Source organism: Culex quinquefasciatus, chromosome 3, assembly GCF_015732765.1.
Source record: "Culex quinquefasciatus strain JHB chromosome 3, VPISU_Cqui_1.0_pri_paternal, whole genome shotgun sequence".
In the NCBI taxonomy this organism is placed as follows: Eukaryota; Metazoa; Arthropoda; class Insecta; order Diptera; family Culicidae; genus Culex; species Culex quinquefasciatus.
The window spans coordinates 14,749,924-14,770,558 of NC_051863.1; the positions used below are offsets into that span (position 1 = coordinate 14,749,924).

The 20,635-nt window shown below is 33.1% G+C and overlaps 1 protein-coding gene and 1 long non-coding RNA gene across 12 annotated transcripts in view; both read right to left on the reverse strand.

The window, feature by feature from the left end:
• The window catches only part of LOC6053453, a 324,644-nt gene that overhangs the window by 197,181 nt on the left and 106,828 nt on the right, over positions 1-20,635 (reverse strand). The window lies entirely within an intron of this gene.
• On the reverse strand, positions 19,188-20,002 carry LOC119770841. Its single transcript, XR_005279020.1, has 2 exons — positions 19,954-20,002; positions 19,188-19,869 (listed from the first exon to the last, which is right to left on the reverse strand). It is a non-coding gene; the product is annotated as an uncharacterized LOC119770841 (long non-coding RNA).

The window sequence follows — 20,635 nt, forward strand, 5'->3', positions numbered from 1 at the left end:
GTTATTATTTTTTGTTGTTTTAACAACTAATCCGATCATCCCAATAACAGTTGGCGGTATTCTTCCATAACAAAAAATGTTATTCCAAAGTTGTTTTGGATTTCAACCTATATCAACCCAATAACACATTTTGTTATGATAACATAAACTGTTATTGAACTCTTATGAAAAAATGAATTTTGTAAGTATATTCCATAACAGTTTTTGTTATTTTAACAGTATTTGTTATTGAAATGGCATGAATTTAGTTATTACCGTCTGATCGGGAACAAAAAAATTTATTTCAAAGTTGTGTTGGCTTTCAACCAATAACAAATTTTGTTATTATACAATAAACTGTTATTAAACTCTTATGCAAAAATGGATTTTTCAAGAATATTCCATAACACTTTTTGTTATTTTAACAGTATTTGTTATTGAAATGGCATGAATTTAGTTATCACTCGGGTAGCCATGTTTAGGTAATTTTTTGAAAATATTCGCAGTTATTCATTTTTTTTAAATTAGTGTTTATGTTTGCCCACTTTAGAAAAACAATATTTTTGAAAAGCTAAAAAAATGCTCTATATTTTACTGTTTTGAACATTGTTGATACTACCCTTAGTTGCTGAGATATTGCCATGAAAAGGTTTAAAAACGGGAAAATTGATGTTTTCTAAGTCTCACTCAAACAACCCACCATTTTCTCTTGTCGATATCTCAGAAACAAATGGTCCAATTTTCAATTTTAAAATATGAAACATTCGTAAAAATTTTCGATCTATTCGAAAGCAATATTTTGATTTTCTTAATCAAGACTTACATTTCAAAAGGGCCAAGCATTCATTATTTCGTCCTTTTCAATTTGTTTTAAAATCATTAATTTATTCAATTAAAAAAAAATGTCGACATCTGCCGATTTCAGAGAAAATTGCTCAAATTAAAAAAAAAACTATTTCTTGACACCTGTTGCATATTTAGTCTGGGTCAGGATAGTACGACAACGACGATTTCTGACGCGGAGTGACGATTGATCACCGGGCAGTGATTCACGGTTGCACTTTTCGGTCATCTGCCATTTGAAAACCAAATGTGTGCATTTCACAGTGCACTCACTATACTACATTCCGAAACCACCCCCCCTACGGCAAATACAATATGATGGGGATATATGTTTACTAATGGATCGTTTATGCAAATATTGATTGGTTGTCAACATGGTCCGTTAATTGAAAAAAGACAGCCTACAGGAGGGGTGGTTGAACGTGGGGACTAAAAAGTTGGAAAATATTCATTGAAAATGTGATTATTGTATTAAACACAACTTTAATCAATATTTAGAGAAAATTACCGAGATTCAGACAAAAGAAATTGTGTCCATGTCAGCAATGGCGAGTATAAAAAAATCATTTATAATTTGCAAATGAATTTTTACTTTTGTTGTGTAAATTGAAAACCATCTAACATTGCCAAACCCGTTTGATGTATTACCCGAACAGACGGTAATAACTAAATTCATGCCATTTCAATAACAAATACTGTTAAAATAACAGAAAGTGTTATGAAAAATTCTTGCAAAATCCATTTTTGCATAAGAGTTAAATAACAGTTTATGTTATCATAACAAAATTTGTTATCGGTCTGATATTGATTGAAAGCCAGAACAACTTTGGAATAACGTTTTTTGTTATGGAAGAATACCTCCAACTGTTATTGGGATGATCGGATTAGTTGTTAAAATAACAAAAAATAATAACAAAGATTTGTTCGAAGAATAACTTAAAATGTTATTAGTCTGTTATTACAATAACAATCCAATAACAAAAAAATCATAACGACGAATAACAAATCCTGTTATGAATAACATAAAAAGTTATTAGCCTAGTATTTTCAAATATCAAAAAACCTTATTCTCAAGTTATTTCCGTCTGCTCGGGTAGTTACACAAAGAGATCCAAAAATTTCAAATTCGATCAACGATATCAACCTGCCCAAATCCTTCGCACCCCAGTTTGGAGCCCCGTTCTGGAGGCAGTGTTGCCAGTTTTAATTAAAAACCACGTTGTAAGCCACCGTTTTCCATGGAAATTTGCAGCAAAGGACTCCCCCAGCCCAAAATCAGAACCCCGCCTGGTTGTTCAACAAGTTGTGAACACCAAGTTTACGGAAATGAGGAACAGCAGAGTGGAGTGTCCTTATTCACACGGTTCGCCATCCTCTAATGAAATGATTTACGAGTAGTCCGTCGGGTAATTTATGCCTTCGACCAGATTGTAACCGACGCCGTGAAAGGAGGGTGGTGGCTTGTCCTGTGCTTTCTGGGTAGCAGAGTGGGATACCGTCAGTGGAGGCGATGTTGGGACTGTCAGATGATTTTGACTTAGGAGCAATTCTCCACCAAAATGGAAATGGATTTTTTTCCTTTTTTTTTTTTTTTGAATTGGCTAAAACTTTTTGGGGATCTTCCCTATGACAAAAGACGCTTTTTGTGTCATTAGTTCATCCAGACAAGTCTCCATACCATCTAGGCAGCTTTCCATACAGAAATGGTACGTAAACATTCAAAAATCGGTAACTTTTGATGGAATGTTCTGATCGGTTAGGTGTCTTCGTCAAAATTGTGGATATTGATGAGGACTATTGAGAAAAATTTCGTACATGGACATTTGTTTTGCCAATTTCAATTTTTATTTATAGGAAAGTTCATTTTCCCATAATTCATATTTTTTAACTTTTGATTTCTTTTGGTATATTTATAGCGACTAAACATGAAATTTTTCAGCATTTCCCGGGCAGATGGTAATAACAAAATTCATGCCATTTCAATAACAAATACTGTTAAAATAACAGAAATTGTTATGAAATCTTCTTGCAAAATCTATTTTTGCATAAGAGTTAAATAAAAGTTTATGTAATCATATCAAAGTTTGTTATTGGTCTGATATTGGTTGAAAGCCAAAAACACTTGGGAATAACATGTTTTGTTATGGAAGAAAACCACCAACTGTTATTGGGATAATCGGATTAGTTGTTAAAATAATAAAAAATAATAACAAAGATTTGTTCGAAGAACAACTTAAAATGTGATTAGTCTGTTGTTATAATAACAATCCAATAGCAACAAAATCATAACGACGAATAACAAATCTTGTTATAAATAACATAAAATGTTATTGGCCTAGTATTTTCAAATATCAAAAAATGTTATTCCGAACTTATTTCCGTCTGCTTGGGTTCAAATGGTCAAATATTTAGAAATTAAATATAATAATTTATTCCAAAACATATAAAAAATTTAAATTATCATAAAATTTCACAAATGTTTCTTTTTTATCATTGAAAATAAGACCAATAGTGTCTGAGATATTAGTACTAGGAAATTTAAGGCTGCTTGGATAAGACTAAAAAACAACATTCTTGTTTCTGTTACATTTAAACGCTGTGTTTCAGCAATCAGAGGTCCAATCTTCAATGTCTCTTTGGCAATTTTATTGGAAATTTTCTCAACTCTTTAAAAATATATTTTCAGTTGAAAATCTGTAAAGTACTTTCCGATTGAAAATTTAATCTAATCTAATCGAATCTCAGAATCTAGAATTTCATTGAAATTTAAATAACATTTTTGGGGAGGTTAAGAATACGAGATTTAAAAATATGAGAAACTTAATCCTATATTTGCAATATCAATGTTTCAAAAGACCATAGCTAAACATGACACCAACAGTTTCTTAAAAAACAGACCTTTTTGACCGAAGTTATGTATAAAAATGTCCGAATCCATCATCCAACCAACGAGTCTAAAACATTGAAGATCTGTCAACTCTGCCTCAAATTATTATCACTTAAATTAAATTTACGATACTTTTTTACCCAGGATCTTAAAAAAAAGCTGAAATATGTGTCCAAACCACTCGTATTACCCATTATTGGTTAAAGGTAAAGTGAGGAAGGCGTCATCCACATAGGTGGATTAAGTTAGTTTTTTAATTAGCTTAGACATGGACTGTAAGCTTAAAGAAAAATTTGGCTTCATAAAAATATGATTGAAAATATGTGCTTTTTTGTTGATATGGGCAAATTTAATGTTTTTGCATATTATTATGATGTTGAACAAAAATTTGCAATATGCCCTCAGTATCTGCCTTCCCTTTTTTTAATCATGTATTTATTCATTTTAAGACAACTAAGCAATTGTATGAGTATTTATAATTTAAATTGAATGTATTTTTTTAACCATCGCAATTTTTTTCAGGTTTTTTAATTTGTTTTTTTTTAATAGATTGGTGAAACATTGTAAAATTGTAATTTTGGAAAAAAACAAACAAAGTTTTTTTCGCGGACTGTTTGTTATGCAATTTGAAAATACTTCACATAGGAAAAACACCCATACCAAAAAAATGAAGAGCTGGCCTTTAAAATTGCAATCTCGTGAAAAAAATAAATTAAATCGTAACACCTTGGAAACAAATGTTTCCATTTTCAATGCTTAAAACTTTTTGTTTAATTGTCTGTGAATTTCTACATAAAATTTAAAATAAAAAAAATTAAGATAAGATATATGAATTTTTTGATTTTTATAAAATGATAGGCTAGATTTTTCAATATTGCACTGTTTATTTTCTCCAGATCCAAACTGAAAATAAAAACAATGGTTTCGGGTAGCTCGTGAATTAATAAAAGAGGTATTTTCTAGGCATTATCTTCAATATATCTAGAAAATTTAGTTTGACAATATTTGTTTTTTTTTATCGTAGTATTGAATATTTGGCCCTTTTGAAATGTTAGCCTTGATTAAAAAATGAAAATATTATTTTCGTAAAAATCGAAAAATTTCACGAATGATTCATATTTTAACATTGAAAATCGTGCCATTAGTTGCTGAAATATCGACAATAGAAAATGGTGGGTTGTTTGGGTGAGACTTGCAAAACATCAATTTTCCTGTTATTAAACTTTTGTATGGTAATATCTCAGCAACTAAAGGTTGTATCAACAAAGTTCGAAAAGCAAAATATAGAGAATTTTCTCAGCTCTTCAAAAATATTTTTTTTCGATGGTTGGCAAACATGGTCAATAATTAAAAAAAAAATAATAACTGAGACTATTTTTTTAAATACCGTAAACTGGGGTGAATTAGGACACCAGTTTTAACCATGTTAGAGCACAATATTTTGATTTTTCTGGATGGTTTCGGATTGAACAGACTCAAACCAACGAAATGTGTACATCCATTTCCAAATTTAGAACTTTTAAGTGCTTTAAACACTGCTGTCCCTTTTCATACTGAAGTCCCGATTCACCCCAGATGACGGTACCTTAAAATTCTATAACATGAAAACGGTGCACTTTATCAAAATTTCACTAAAGTACTTTTAGACCAATATTTCGATTTTTTTTAAATCTGTATTGATTCAAAAATTCATAACTCGGTCAAAGATTTTTTTTTTCTGGTAATTTCTCAAAAGTTGGCATTTTATGTCCCCTAAAAATTATCAAAATATAAAAAAAAATAAAATAGCGTTTTTTTGCAAATCATGTTTGAGTGACAAAAAGTGGAATTAAAAAACACCATTTTTTTAACGTGCATCATTTTTTTCAGTGTAATCCACATCCATACCTACAACTTTGCTGAGGACCCCAAATCGATCAAAACATTATTTCAAAAGATACTGATTTTTGAATTTTCACACATTATTTTTGTATGGACAGCTGCCAAATTTGTATGGAAAATTATATGGCCAAACTAATGATGCAAAATGGCTTCTTTGGGCATACCGAAGGCATCAAAAAAATATCAGTCGAATTAAAAAATACAAAAATTAAAATTCTAAAAAAAAGACCGATTTCGTAGAGAGCTGCTCAACTTCAACGAAGACATCAATTCGATCAGAAAATTCACCATTATTTATATTTTCGAATGCCCAATTTTTATGACCACTTTAACCTACATTAATTTTCTTTTCTGTTTTTTATGAAGAATGTATGAACTCAACTTTCCCTTAACTTTTACCGTGGAAATGGGATACCTCTGTAGCATATCGGGCGGCAGAGCACGCCACTATGGTACATTGGGTGGCCAAGTTTCAAAAAAGTGACCTTCTCCAAATATTTTTTGGTATTTTTTTTCTCGAAAGTAAACATTGTAACTAAGAAAAATCCAAATTTTCAAAGCTCTAAGTTTGTTCATTACGGAGATACGCAAGCTGAAAGTCAAAAAATGGAGTAAAAAACAAGCGTTTTTCGTAAAAAGGCTGATTGTTTAATTTTAACATAGCTCAGCCATTTTAAATATTTTATTAGGACAATTATACATCTTTGGAAAGGTAATGAGATAAGCTTTGAAACTATTAATAGATAAAACGTTGTTTCCAAACCAAAAACTGAAGTTTTCATCGAATAATTGGAGCATTTTTTTGACAAATCATATTTTTTTGTGTTTGTTAATCGAGTACTTTTTTTGCTAACCGATGCTAAACATGAAACTAAGATCACTTGAAAGATTGGATTATAATCTAACATTGCTGAAATTTCCAGCCTGCGATTTTTTGCGTTTTCGGAGATATGCCATTTTGAACATTTACGTTTTATCAAAATTTGCTGCAATCTACATATGCGCCCGTTTATTTCACTTGCTTTGCTACCTACTTCGTGGGCATCGTCGCTTCAAAAATCAATACCTGGTTTCAAGAAGTTCGAAATGACTTTATTGGAATTTTCTGTTGCCTACATTTAAAATTGAATAACTTAGTCAAAATAAGGTATTCGTACCGAAGTTTCTCAAGCGAAACTGGAGAATCTCAGTTTGATACCGAAAAAAGTATACAGCAAAATGTTGACTTAGCATGATGAATTTCTGCGATCAATCCATGAAACTAATCCACATTTAAGTTCTATGTTGGTTAGTACAAAACATCATAAAAAGTACCTTTAACATATCCTGAAGCTGTCACAAACTCTATAATCAAATGAATTTTAAGAATATGGTTTGTATTTTATCGTTTTACTTCATAATTAATATTGTGGATAAAATTTATTTTTCTGTTATTTGATTTAATAATTAAAATATTCGCAATTTATGCCCATAAGGGTGGGAGGGGGTGGTCTCAAGTTATACGGCATGGACTCACAAAAGAAACACACAACAGGAAATAATAAATATTTGACTTAAAATGAATTTATTACGCTTAACAAAAATTTGTTGGTGGGGAGGAGGAGAGGGGGGGGGGGTGAAAGAAAGAGGAGGGAGGGGTTGTGTCCTTAAAGTGGGGTGGGAGCTTATCCATAATTTAATAATATAAACTTGCAATATAATATATATGCAATTCTGTTTCACTTGCAAATGTAAATGAAAAGACTATTTATTATAAACAATCAACTATTGAAAAACATGAATAGTCATAAAAATCGACGTATATCATTTCAATACCATACAATTACCTAAATTTGTATCAAAAAAACATTTAAAAAGCAAAAAAAATAATTTGGCCGCCTGTTTGTATGGAGATGGCCCATAGTGCACGCGTGGCTCCTGTTTTGATTATACAGGGAAAACCGCTGAACGCTTACGGAGGAGTGCTTTCATAAATCCTGGTTGCAATTAGTCAACCGGAAGGTAGTCCGATAATGTGTGTCGGCATCACAACTCTTCGATGTTCTACCGCTTGCTGTTGACGTACGTGCATGAGCGTGTTGTGAAAAGGGTAGGTACATTTCTGGGAACCGCTTTAGAAATCTGTCAAATGTTTCAACCCGATCAGACGGTAATAACATAATTCATGCCATTTCAATAACAAATACTGTTAAAATAACAGAAAGTGTTATGGAATATTCTTGCAAAATCCATTTTTGCATAAGAGTTCAATAACAGTTTATGTTATCATAACAAAAGTTGTTATTGGTCTGATATTGTGTGAGAGCCAAAACAACTTTGAAATAACATTTTTTGTTATGGAAGAATAACTCCAATTGTTATCAGGATGATCGGATTAGTTGTTAAAATAACAAAAAATAATAACAAAGATTTGTTCGAAAAATAACTGAAAATGTTATTAGTCTGTTATTACAATAACAATTCAATAACAAAAAAATCATAACGGCGAATAACAAATCTTGTTATAAATAACATAAAATGTTATTGGCCTAGTATTTTCCAATATCAAAAAATGTTATTCCAGCGTTATTTCCGTCTGCTCGGGAAGTCGGCAGGAAATGTGGAATATGAACTCGAAATAGTAAATCAAAGCGCATTTCTCACAATCAACTTAATGCGTCAAGACTGGGTCTAAAGCGCCTCTCTAAACTACCAATTCCCAGAACGGTGGCAATCCGTTATCATCGTAACGAAAACAAGTTATTCCCTCGAGCAAAATGTCCTTCGTAGCAGTGCTAATTAGAGGAAACATCGCAATTTGGTAGCATTAGCAGACTCTGTCCAGTATTCCGAGTTGCTTGTAGTTTGAGTAGTTTTCATGCTTCATAATTAAGCAATAGTCACAGCAGTTATAAAATATTCAAAAGCAGTAGCCGATGTGCTTCGACCGCAAAACCCCAACCCCAGTTCGATCCCACTTCATTTGCCCAATTAGAAAAGTGTCACCTCACCCCCCCTCACAGCCATCATCGCAGGCCGCAAGATTGTAATGATGAATCGATCTGACGATACGACCAAGAGTCCCATTCAATATCCTCTCGTAATTGGCTTCGTTTTACACTCTGCGGTTCTGCAGTGGCCATCCGGTTCCAGCCCAACCAGACTATCGATAAGAGACCACGACCTCAACGGCACTTCCCTCTTTCCATCATCGCCTACAGCCTACAATTTCACCCTGGATTCTGGATGTAAAATTACAGGGCCAACACACGCAGAGAGGTCGGTATTTGCCTATTGTGTTACCTGCGTAAAACCTTTGAGCACACACACACACACACCTCTGTATCGATAGGAGCGGATCCCACAAAATACACAATCGATTCCACTCACCCTCTTTGGCTTTGTTGTGGTGGTGCATTTGATGTGTGTGCCGTAAGGCTCAAACGAGAACAGGTATGACCTGGTTCGGCTTTCAGTCAGAAGCATTGGAACTGTCTCTCGCTTTCGCTCTGAACGTAGAGGATGCTGGAGTAGGTTAAGTGGAGCGCATCCGTTCGCAGGTCAATTGCAGTCAATGTGTAATCATCTTTAATTAAAGAATATTTTCAAATTGGTTTAAAAGAAAAGTTTATGGAAAGAAAACGATTTCAAATTTCGTGGAGGTTTGATTATATCTTTTACTGTTATGTACTTTATTCCGTAACTTTAGATTTATTTTTGATTTCTTCATGGAAAATATCAAAAACATTTTTTATTAATGTTGTTGCTACCTGATAAATTTAAGTTAAAACTTGTTTCTTCTTGTACCACCACTAAACCTTTTTCTACATCTAGATTCTAGACCACCAGTAGATCATTTTCAAAATAAGATAAAATAAGCGAGGTCAAAACCCATCATCTTTTTAAGTTATTCACATTTAAAAATGGATTATTTATTGTTCTATTTTGGCTATAACTTTTGTTTAAAACGACCAATTTTCATTCCTTTGAAATAAAAATGTTTGCTTTGATGAGCTCTTCAAGTGTCTTGGAAACGCCAACTTGCTACGACCTAAGCCTCAGTTGATAAATCCAAAAAACTCATTTTTTCATGAACACCTTAACCTAAATAATAAAAACGGTTCTTTAGCAAAGTTGCTCAAAATAATGTTTTTTAAAACTTTTTTGAAGACATCAAAGCGTTGAGCCGCAAGATAAAATTTCTGAACCACCCTAAAATGTTGACCACTGTAATGTCCACCATACCAAAAGATACCCCTATTGACCCTGATCATTTGCCCCGAAGACACCTAAGAAGCTCTTAATCTATTTTCACAAAACTACGTATTTTGAAAAAAATACACAAAATTTCAGTTTTGTAACAGTATGGGTATCAAATGATCGAGATTTTGTTATACTTTTCGAAAGCAATAGCACAAATTTTAGGAAACACTCCAATTTTACTACGCATTTTGGAAAATAAACTCAAAATTTTAGTATTTTACAAAACGGGTATTTAAAAAATTGTGTTATGGGTAATTCTCTACCAACTCACACGAAATCGGGAAAAGTTGCCCCGACCCCTCTTCGATTTGCGCGAAACTTTGTCCTAAGGGGTAACTTTTGTCCCTGATCACAAATCCGAGGTCCGTTTTTCGATATCTCGTGACGGAGGGGCGGTACGACCCCTTCCATTTTTTAACATTCGAAAAAAGAGGTGTTTTTCAATAATTTGCAGCCTGAAACGGTGATGAGATAGAAAATTGGTGTCAAAGGGACCTTTATGTAAAATTAGACGCCCGATTTGATGGCGTACTCAGAATTCCGAAAAAACTTATTTTTCATCGAAAAAAAAAAACACTACAAAATTTTTAAAAATTCTCCCATTTTCCGTTACTTGACTGTAAAAAGATTTGGAACATGTCATTTTATGGGAAATTTAATGTACTTTTCAAATCTACATTTACCCAGAAGGGTCATTTTTTCATTTAAAGTTTCGTGTTTTTTCTAACATTCCAGGGTTATTTTTCAGAGTGTAATAATATTCTACATAGTTGTAGAGCAGACAATTACAAAATTTTGATATAGATACATAAGTGGTTTGCTTATAAACATAACGAGTTATCGCGATCTTACAAAAAAAAAGTTTTGAAAAAAAAAACTTTTTGTGTTTCTGTTTGTTTTGTCGTCCGTGTCTGTCGCGAGTGACGATGAACGGCCATGATCGAATACGACGAACTTTTTCAAAACTTTTTTTCGTAAAATCGCGATAACTCGTGATGTATAAACAAACCCCTTATGTTTACATATCAAAAAATGCGTAATTGTCTGCTCTACAACTTTGAAGAACATTCTTACACTCTAATAAATATCACTACAAAGTTAGAAAAAAACACGAAATTTTAAATGAAAAATTTTGTTCTAAATGAAAAATGACCCTTCTGGGTCAATGCAGATTCCAAAAGAAAATTAAATTTCCCATTAAATGACATGTTCCAAAAAAATGTACATTTGAGTAACGGAAAATGGGAAAGTTTTAAAAATAATTTGAGTGTTTTTTTTTATGAAAAATACGTTTTTTCGGAAATCTACGTAGTACGCCATCAAATTGAGCGTCTAATTTTATATAAAAGTCTCTTTGACACCAAATTTCTATCTCATCACCGTTTCAGGCTGCAAATTATTAAAAAACACCTCTTTTTTCCCATGTTCAAAAATGGAAGGGGTCGTACCGCCCCTCCGTCACGAAATATCAAAAATCGGACCTCGGATTCGTGATCAGGGACAAAAGTTACCCCTTAGGACAAAGTTTTTAAGTCTAAAAATATGCGTAAAAACTTCAAAACGTATGAAAAAATTCCGACTATTTGATACCCATTCTGTAAAAAACAAAAATTTGGGGTATTTTTTCGAAAAAACTAAATTTTGTGACAGTTTTAAGTATTTTCAAAATCTTGGTTATTACTATTGAAATGTTTGACAAAAATCCCGATCATTTGAACCCCATATTGTAATAACAAAAATTTTGAGGATTTTTTTTAAGAAAAAAAATGCATTTTAAAAACACATCAAATTCCGAATTTTTGAAAAAAATTTCAAGAAATCACAATAACTAATTAATGAATATATAATCATTTAATTACCCTTAAAAATCAGACTTCTCGTTGTTTTTTCACTTGAATCACTATTTCAATCACAACTCAAAGTTTTTAAAGATTTGAAGGGAGTTTTTGAAATATGCTTGCATACATTTGGCACATTTTTTATTTGATTTCTCGAATTCAACGAAACAAATTTCCCTTAGAAAATTATTATGATATCAAGTAATAACAAAATTCATGCCATTTCAATAACAAATTCTGTTAAAATAACAAAAAGTGTTATGGATTTTTCTTGAAAAATTCATTTTTGCGTAATAGTTGAATAACAGTTTATGTTATCATAACAAAATTTGTTATTGGTCTGATATTGATTGAAAGCAAACACAACCTGGGAATAACATTTTTTGTTATGGAAGAATAACTCCAAATATTATTGGGATGATCTGATTAGTTGTTAAAATAACAAAAAATAATAACAAAGATTTGTTCGAAGAATAACTAAAAATGTTATAAGTCTGTTATTACAATAACAGTCCAATACCAAAAAAATCATATCGGCGAATAACAAAACTTGTTATAAATAACATAAAATATTATTGGCCTAGCATTTTGAAATATCAAAAAAATGTTATTCCAAAGTTATTACCGTCTGCTCGGGATAGAAGGTTTTAAAAAACTCTACATGTGAACAATAGTTTAAAATGAATTAAATAAGTAAGGATCTTTTAATGTTTTTTCTTGTAAATTTTCAAAACATTTGTACCAAAAGTTAGAAAAAAGTATACTTCCGCTTGAATTTCGGAAATTTCCAGGAAATCAACAAATTTCCCGGGAAAAGGGATTTTTTCCCGGGTCGGGAAATTGAACGCTTTATTCGTTCGCAAACAATTGGGTCCTAAAATTAATCATAAATTTGAGATTTTATTGTTCACAATGATTAGGCTTATTTTTCTGAGTACAATATCCCGTTGTACGTCCGCAAAGGATTTTAAATGGATTAAAAAATAACTTTGTGGCAGAAAAGGTCCTATGTTGTCTAGTCAATTTGTTGTTTGCATTTAAATGAAAAAAAGTGATCAGAAATGGGTTTTGATCATGTTTTTTACCATTGTACATAAAAATCGATAAAGGGTTTTAGGACCCTATTTGTCGAGTTCAGAAGTTGATTTTTATTGAACTGAAGTTATCCTAGAACCGGTGACCAGTTTCACCAAAAACTCAATAGTCCCACATGAAACAAAATTTCACAAGAACATGTAGGTGCCTGAAACATAAAATAAGATATATCTGGAAAATTTTCAGTGCTTTTAAGTTGTACTTACCACGAAACTTACATTTAATGACTTTTAATGTCTTTTATATTTTTAATGTTTAATGTCTTTTTGAAATTTTCGCCTATGACTTTAGATAATTGACTCATTTTTTTAAACTTTTAGTTTAATTTTAGATTCTAATTTCAGATTGAAAAGTTACGTTTTGAACAAAACATTAATTACTCAAAACGGTGCAAGATATTAAATTGTATGTAAAGTATCTAATTTTCATCAACTTCTGCCATAGCTCAAAAGAAAGATTTTTCAATAATGATTATTTTATGTTTTAATGGTTTAGTATTTTTTTCTGAGAAGTCTACCACTTTGCGGAAGACACCTGATTGATAAGAAAATACAATTTTTTAAATAATTTTATAACCTTTTCATTTGGACAGCTGTCAAAATTGTATAATGACTTGTATGGATGCAAAATCACTTCTTTGGTCATAAAAAGGGTACTCATAAACTTTCTTTTAAATAAAAAGAACGACAAATCAATTTGCATTAAAACAGCTCATTTTTATCTGGATACTAAGTTTAACAAAATTGAGTTTTTGTGCTTATATTCCTGATTTTGACTTTATATACAGATTTTCTAACATTGACAATTTACTTTTATATGAAAACCCCCAAATTTATACGTACCCCAATTTACCCTTTTCAACTGGCGTATTGATGAAACAGATTGTATCACAACCTGGGCAAACATTGGGGCCCCTTCTGAAGCAGCAGCCTTTGGCATTTCAAATCATCAATCATTTCTATTTTTGAATCCTTCTGGGTTGGGATGTGAAGAGAAGCTGCATTGCAAATCAAAGCAGATACATTTTGCAGAAGTTGTTTCAACACATTTCACAGAGGTTATGTTTGTGTTTGATGTGTGCATCTTCAAAAGGAGCGTATCTGATGAGATCAGCATGTCTTGTCTTTCTTTATTTAGTTAATTAACTTGAAATTCTTCTGCAACTAAGCATTTGAATAATCTGAACATGATGAAGGGTGTTACAAAATAGAACTTAGATATTAAAAAACCAATAACAAGAATTATTTTGCAAACCTCCTCCGGTAACATGCCCCAACGATTTTCCTCGGAAAACGTCGTTCACCGTTGAAGGCAAGTCTGATCCGATCCCGCATGACATCGTACAACTTTCTTCCTCCAAAACTCCAAGACCATATCCATCGCCCCAATGTGTGCATGCAAAAATGTGAAACATTTCGAAAAGAATTCTGTTTGCTTTGTACATCTTCCGTCTCCCTCCCACTCTCTCTGCTGAACAAGTGTGCAATGCATACGATACGGATTATCGAAAAGATAACCTGTGCCACGTGGAACCACCCTGGAATGTCCGGATATAAACCCCGACTTCCCTGCCAAACGCTACCTCAACGCTGAGGGGTACCACCGGGCAAATTGAATTCTTCTCCGTTTACCATGTGGGTGCTACTGCTGTTGCTGCTGCTGCCTTAGAGGGCATGTCCTATATCTAATAACAACACAACCCAGTTCAGATCAGAGTGCTTCCTGTTGCTGGAACATTCCTGTGGCGAAAGAATCCCGAAGCAAGCATGCATACTTGCCTCTGTGGTGGAAGATTTTCTTCTTTTTCAAAACTTCCCAAGTATAGTTATACACAGTCGGAGACCGGTATGCGGAACTGCAAACATGGAATGTTGACCGAACGTCGAACCTTTGGGCGATACTGAATGAAGATACGCTTACGATATCAATTCGGAGCTAATCAGAACCATGGCAAATAGAGGCGTCCGCCCGAGATTGGGTAGATTGAGTGTGGCCCTTGATGTGGGGGGATTCAAAGGTTTTTCTTTGCTGATTAAGATATATCTGGAGTTGTTCTATTTAATTGAAAGGAATAAAAGCTTGTTCTAACAACATGTCAAAATGTGTTCCAGATTGTTGTTGTTGTTATTCATTTTTTGGTATGCCCAAAGAAGCCATTCTGCATCAGTTTGTCCGTATAATTTTCCATTAAATTTGACAGCTGTCCATACAAAATGATATGTGAAAATTCAAAAATATGTATCTTTTGAAGGATTTTTTTGATCGATTTGATGTCTTCGGCAAAGTTGTAGGTATCCATGGACTACACTGAAAAAAATGATACACGGTAAAATTTTTTCGGTGATTTTTAATCTAACTATTAGTCACTAAAACTTGATTTGCAAAAAAAAACACTATTTTTTCTGATATGTTACATCAAATGTCAAATTTTCAGAAATTTCCAGAATGGGCAAAAAATCTTTGACCGAGTTAAAAAAAATTTGAAACAATACAGATTTTTTCAAAAAAATCGAAATACCGGTCGTAAAAAATTTCCAACTTCATGTTTCGATGTGAAATTGAATTTGCAATCAAAAAGTACTTTAGTGAAATTTTGATCAAGTGCACCGTTTTCAAGCTAAAGCCCTTTTTGGGGCAAGTTTTTTCAAAATAATCGCAGTTTTTCATTTTTTTAAATAAGTGCCCATGTTTGCCCACTTTTGAAAAAAATATATATCTCAGCAACATATGGTCCGATTTAGAATGTTAAAATATCAAACAGTCGTGAAATTTTCCGATCTTTTCGAAAACAATATTTGAAAAAATTTAAAATCAAGACTAACATTTCAAAAGGCGTTATATTGAATGTATAACCCTTTTGAAATGTTAGTCATGATTTAAAATTTTTAAAAATATTGTTTTTGAAAAGATCGGAATATTTTACGAATGTTTCATATTTTAACATTGTAAATCGAACCAATAGTTGCTGAGATATCGACGTTAGAAAATGTTGGGTTTTTTGGGTGGGACTTAGAAAACATCAGCAACTAAGGGTCGTATCAACAAAGTTTAAAAAAGCAAAACATATATGCCCAAAGAAGCCATTCTGCATCAGTTTGTCCGTATAATTTTCCATTAAATTTGACAGCTGTCCATACAAAATGATATGTGAAAATTCAAAAATATGTATCTTTTGAAGGATTTTTTTGATCGATTTGATGTCTTCGGCAAAGTTGTAGGTATCCATGGACTACACTGAAAAAATGATACACGGTAAAATTTTTCGGTGATTTTTAATCTAACTATTAGTCACTAAAACTTGATTTGCAAAAAAAAACACTATTTTTTCTGATATGTTACATCAAATGTCAAATTTTCAGAAATTTCCAGAATGGGCAAAAAATCTTTGACCGAGTTAAAAAAAATTTGAAACAATACAGATTTTTTCAAAAAAATCGAAATACCGGTCGTAAAAAATTTCCAACTTCATGTTTCGATGTGAAATTGAATTTGCAATCAAAAAGTACTTTAGTGAAATTTTGATCAAGTGCACCGTTTTCAAGCTAAAGCCCTTTTTGGGGCAAGTTTTTTCAAAATAATCGCAGTTTTTCATTTTTTTAAATAAGTGCCCATGTTTGCCCACTTTTGAAAAAAATATATATCTCAGCAACATATGGTCCGATTTAGAATGTTAAAATATCAAACAGTCGTGAAATTTTCCGATCTTTTCGAAAACAATATTTGAAAAAATTTAAAATCAAGACTAACATTTCAAAAAGGCGTTATATTGAATGTATAACCCTTTTGAAATGTTAGTCATGATTTAAAATTTTTAAAAATATTGTTTTTGAAAAGATCGGAATATTTTACGAATGTTTCATATTTTAACATTGTAAATCGAACCAATAGTTGCTGAGATATCGACGTTAGAAAATGTTGGGTTTTTTGGGTGGGACTTAGAAAACATCAGCAACTAAGGGTCGTATCAACAAAGTTTAAAAAAGCAAAACATAGATAATTTTCTCAGCTTTTCAAAAATATTTATTTCAAAAGTGGGCAAACATGGGCACTAGAGCAATTCCAGCTCAGATCAGGATTTTTTCTGGTACTTTTGTACCCGACCTTCTCCGATTTCAATGAAACTTTGTAGACATGTTATCCTAGTCCTATATGAGCCATTTTTGTGTATATGAAGCAATCAAAAATCAAAAAAAAAAAAAAATGAAGCAATAGTACTCGCAAATAATATTTGAGGAGGGCGTAAAGTAGTTAAATATTTTTGTATTTTGTAATTTAAAAATTACTGTATCTCGAAGCCGTTGCGTCGTATCACAAAGTGGTTAAAGGCAAACTTGTTGGAAATTGGACGGGCTTTCTGAAAAAAATACACTGAAACAAAAATACACGCCACATCAATGAGATTTTTTGATTTTTAAGTCTGAAACTTAAATTTTAAGGTGATGTAACGATTTTTTTTCGTTCAAAATTTTTAAGGAAATAGCCTAAAATGTTACCAAAAGTCTGACGAAAAATGCAGGATGGTATGTAGGGTGTAATATCGTTGTATGGAAAAAATGAAAGATGGCCCAATTTGATGGGCACAGCACTTTTTCAGTTCCTTTTGGGGTCCTAATCACCCTCCCAAAATTTGGGAACGATTGGTTTTGTCTTCGCTTTGCGCAAAGCGATTGAAATTTGTATGGAAATTACTATGGGAAAACGTACTTTTTTGTATTTCGATTTTTTAAATTTTCACGTTTCACGGTATAATAAAACCCAGCACATAAAAAGTTGCGCTGAAATGTGCTCTACAACTTTCCCGAAGAAAGTATGGTGCTAAAATGTTTCTGAAAAATGATATAGAGTTTTTCAGAAAAAAAGATAAAAGGATGTCTTGAAAATCACTTTATTTGCCAACACTGCCAAAGCACACGCTGTGGGTGGTGTTCAGTCGGGGCTTTTTTTTCTCCTTGTTTGTCTGTGGTTTAGAAAGAAAATGTTTTCTGATAGTTTCTTTATAAAATTGGAAGTAATATTCTAAACACATTTTTTACGTAACCACCGTTATTCTACAATGTGACGTAAGCGCCAAATTGTGAGATTTTATAGCTTTCAGTGGCAATAAAAATATAATTGATGTTTGTTCAATGTGGACAAATTATTTTTATGATGGTTAATTTTTTTCATAAATTATGTTACTTTTTTTAGAATCTACTTTTTGCAAAAAATGACGTAACTTTGTTTACAAACTAACATTGGGGTCATTGACATTGTTTTACTTGAATTACATTTAAAACATTTATTTTATGTCATGATCAGAACAGTAATATTACAGTGCGAAAATCAAGATTCAATTTTCATAATACTGTATTTGTATACGTGCGTTTTTGTGTGATCTTGTGTGCGTAAGATTGGGCTTAAAAGCTTTGAAGGGTTAGATCAGCTGTTCGATTCCCTTTTTTTAGTTGAGAAACGTTGAGTTTTTTTTCTGTAAGGTGGTTTGAGAAATGATATCTGTGCCAGCATGAAAAAAAGAACAAAAAAGCAAAGCAATCCACTTTAATGACCCCCGGGTCTTTTGTGGGCTCTGTTGCAAGTTTCTGCTCATTTCTAGGCGTCCGAAGGTTATGTGTGGTGAGTCACCCAAAACCTCTTTTACGCAAATGGACCGACGTTTTACTTCCCCATCCGATAGAAGGCAAGGAGGATAAGGCAGGAATCGGACCCGCGCACTACAGCAACTTAGGGATCGGCAGCCGAAGCCACTAACCACCGCGCCACGAGGTCCTGATAAAAAGAAACGGTTGAGAAAAAAATTATTACGTTCAGATTTTCAAATTCCGTTTATTAACCACGTGCGACCGAAACTTCCGAAAATGTTATTCCAGGAAGTTCTTTAATGCGCATTTCATCTTCATCTTGTGGAAAACTTCAAATGAAGGGTTGCTTCCAAAATGTTTTGGGAAGTTTATTGAGCAGGTGTATGCCGGGATTTGAATTCAAGGCAAAGTTTCATATGGGTAATTCTCTACCAACTCACACGAAATCGGGAAAAGTTGCCCCGACCCCTCTTCGATTTGCGTAAAACTTTGTCCTAAAGGGTAACTTTTGTCCCTGATCACGAATCCGAGGTCCGTTTTTTGATTTCTCGTGACGGAGGGGCGGTACGACCCCTTCCATTTTTGAACATGCGAAACAAGAGGTGTTTTTCAATAATTTGCAGCCTGAAACGGTGATGAGATTGAAATTTCGTGTCAAAGGGACTTTTATGTAAAATTAGATGCCCCGTAAATTGTCTAAATGAATTTAATTACCTAGACAGTTTTAAATGTTTCATAAAGATCATATAATGTACTGAAGAAGAACCGTTTATATTTTAATGTCCAATTTTGTGCCAATCTATGGAATACTTTCAGTAGACTTAATGATTTTGCCAACAGGAATTTATTCATTCTCCTTTTATTTTTTCCGATTTAAATACATATTTTCCTGTAACCGTTGGTCATAATCCATGACGAACTACATTTAACTCTTCACATCAGTAGTGAGGGGACTTCTCCAACCTGGTATCATAATGGATAAGACGTGATCCTCGGTGTGTTGATCATCAATAACCGCACAAAAGATGGAACCCGGAGATTTCGCGAGCGCGCGTCCGTTTCGGTTTTATCGGCCTGGACAGTGTAAGTCCTGTATGGCATTTGCCTACATCCAACCGTTATAAGAGCACCTCATCGCGCCATCAACGCCAAGGACGAATACCCAGAAGCCACTCGCCTCCAACGCCAAGGAGGGCACGCCCGCCCTCTCAGCACGCTCGGATCAGACGCTGGGGCTGCCGATTCAACAAGGAAGGAAGATTTCTGCGTGAAACGAATTCAACAGCTGGTCGTTCATCCACATCCGGCACGGAAGTCTAAGCCGAAGACAGCCTCAAGGCCGCAGTTTAGAAGCTACATCCGGCAACAAAGACTGGAGATCGCAGCTGGGAAAACCCGCCATCGCCAAAGCTAAAAAGCCAAGAAAGTGAAGTTTTTTGAGTGTTCAACTATTCCACACACTTAAGTCCCACAAAACTGTCTTGCACTTCCAATGAATCTGTTCCGTTCCTCTTCAGATTGGGTCCTGAAACACAATGGATGAGTAGAATTTTCGTAACATGGCCCGACATTCCAAAAATAGAAATCAAAACATAAACAGTTTACATACCTTGACAACCCTTGGAAACGACACAACTGTGATGAAAAATCACTGTGATAAAAAGTTACTGTGATGAAAATAACTGCGCAAGACTCTAGTAAAGTGCAAAATGCGCAATACGTTAATTTTATCTTTTTTTTATCATGAACAAGCCTTACCCGGCAAACTTCGTCCTGCCCTTTTTTTGGTTTCCTGACGTTTCTTGCTTGTTTGCTAATTCAGCATCCTGTGATCAAAATATGATTTTACGCAGCTTTTCCCATACAATCTGCAGATTTTTCGGAATCGGTTCCAGAGTGGCCAAAGTTGTAACTTTTTGGCGTAAAAACCTTCCTTGGACTTATATGAACCCAACGCAACAAAGAGCACATCGATCCGACGTTCCGTGTTGAATTGATTCGCGTTCGAACAAAACAGTCGAAATTTTTTATATATATAGTTTACACCATTTTATATGATTATTTCACAGTCGATGTTCGAACATTTGGCGTTTAGATCTCATTGAAAAATAAAATCGGCAAGGCTTTTGCCAAAACCGTATTGCTTGAACTAAAATACCGATATAAGTAAGATCTTATAAAATTAGGCTGAAATTTCCCTGAAAACCACAAAATAAAAATGTCGGTTACATCATGTTAAGCAAAACACAGATTCTCAAATAAGTAACATAAATTACGAAAAAATAAACCAT